Below are 2500 nucleotides of genomic sequence, written 5' to 3' on the forward strand. Positions count from 1 at the left end.
TGAGACTGTGAGACTGAGAGACTGTGAGACTGACCGAGAGACTGAGAGACTGAGACTGTCAGACTGTGAGACTGTGAGACTGAGAGACTGAGAGACTGTCAGACTGTCAGACTGTGAGACTCAGAGAGACTGAGAGACTGAGAGACTGTCAGACTGTGAGACTGTGAGACTGAGAGACTGAGAGACTAAGACTGTGAGACTGTGAGAGAGACTGAGACTGTCAGACTGTGAGACTGTGAGACTGAGAGACTGTCAGAGAGACTGTCAGACTGTCAGACTGTGAGACCAGACTGTCAGACTGTGAGACTGTGAGACTGAGAGACTGAGAGACTGTCAGACTGTCAGACTGTGAGACTGTGAGACTGTCAGACTGTGAGACTGAGAGACTGAGAGAGACTGTCAGACTGTGAGACTGTGAGACTGTGAGACTGTGAGAGACTGAGAGACTGAGAGACTGTCAGACTGTCAGACTGTGAGACTGTGAGACTGAGAGACTGTCAGACTGTGAGACTGTCAGACTGTGAGACTGTGAGACTGTCAGAGAGACTGAGAGACTGAGAGACTGTCAGACTGTGAGACTGTGAGACTGAGAGACTGTAGAGACTGAGAGACTGTCAGACTGTGAGACTGTGAGACTGAGACCAGGAGACTGTGAGACTGTCAGACTGTGAGACTGTGAGACTGTGAGACTGTCAGACTGAGAGACTGACTGAGACTGTAAGACCGTGAGACTGAGAGACTGTCAGACTGTGAGACTGTGAGACTGAGAGACTGTCAGACTGTGAGACTGAGAGACTGTGAGACTGTGAGACTGTCAGACTGTCAGACTGTGAGACTGTGAGACTGTGAGACTGACTGAGACTGTGAGACTGTGTCAGACTGTGAGACTGTGAGAGCTGTGAGACTGTGAGACTGTGAGACTGTGAGACTGAGACTGTGTCAGACTGTGAGACTGTGAGACTGTGAGACTGTCAGACTGTGAGACTGTGAGACTGTCAGACTGTGAGACTGTGAGACTGTCAGACTGTCAGACTGTGAGACTGTGTCAGACTGTCAGACTGTGAGACTGTCAGACTGTCAGACTGTGAGACTGTGAGACTGTGAGACTGTCAGACTGTGAGACTGTGAGACTGTCAGACTGTGAGACTGTGAGACTGTGAGACAGACTGTCAGACTGTGAGACAGACTGTGAGACTGTGAGACTGTCAGACTGTGAGAGACTGTGAGACTGTCAGACTGTGAGACTGTGAGACTGTGAGACTGTCAGACTGTCAGACTGTGAGACTGAGAGACTGAGAGACTGTGAGACTGTGAGACTGTGAGACTGTGAGACTGTCAGACTGTGAGACTGTGAGACTGTGAGACTGTGAGACTGTGAGACTGTCAGACTGTCAGACTGTGAGACTGAGAGACTGTCAGACTGTGAGACTGTGAGACTGTGAGACAGACTGTGAGACTGTCAGACTGTGAGACTGACTGAGACTGTGAGACTGTGAGACTGTCAGACTGTCAGACTGTGAGACTGAGAGACTGAGACTGTGAGACTGTCAGACTGTGAGACTGTGAGACTGTGAGACTGAGAGACTGTGAGACGAGAGAGTCAGAGACTGTCAGACTGTGAGACTGTGAGACTGTCAGACTGTGAGACTGTGAGAGACTGGTGAGACTGAGACTGTCAGACTCCAGACTGTGAGACTGTGAGACTGTCCCTGTGAGTGTCCCAGACTTGTCAGCTGTCAGACTGTGAGACTGTCAGACTGTGAGTGAGACTGTCAGACTGTCAGACTGTGAGACTGTGAGACTGTCAGACTGTGTCAGACTGTGAGACTGTGAGACTAGACTGTCAGACTGTCAGACTGTGAGACTGTCAGACTGTGAGACTGTCAGACTGTGAGACTGACAGACTAAGGTAGGAGACTGTCAGACTACAGCTGTGAGATTGAGACTGTGAGACTGTGAGACCGAGAGACTGTCAGACTGTCAGACTGTAAGACCGTGAGACTGCGAGACTGTCAGACTGTGAGACTGTGAGAGCTGGTAGGCTATACTATTGCTCCACTACACAGTCCCTGCAGTGTCCCAGCTTGGCCAGAGGAGGTCAGTGTAGTACAGCAGAGGTACTGCATCACTTCAGTGTGTGAGAGGGAGAGATTCAGAGCAGCTGATTATAATAGACAGCAGACTACTGCAGATTTACTGGCCCTGAATGATGACAGAGACAGTAAACTAATCTGACACACACACACACAAACACTCTCCCTCTCATCTGTGTGACTGATGATACACCGCTATTGGCCTCCCGAGTGGTGCAGTGCTAGTGGCGTCACTACAGACCCGGATTTGATCCCGAGCTGTTTCACAACCGGCCGTGATCGGGAGTCCCATAGGGCAGCGCACAATTGGCTGTGGGGGGGGGGGGGGGGTGCTTCTGTGGGGGCTTCTGTGGGGGGGCTTGTTCTTTAACTGACTTGCCTAGGTAAATAAAGGTTAAACACAAAAT

Source organism: Oncorhynchus masou, chromosome 13, assembly GCF_036934945.1.
Source record: "Oncorhynchus masou masou isolate Uvic2021 chromosome 13, UVic_Omas_1.1, whole genome shotgun sequence".
NCBI lineage: Eukaryota > Metazoa > Chordata > Actinopteri > Salmoniformes > Salmonidae > Oncorhynchus > Oncorhynchus masou.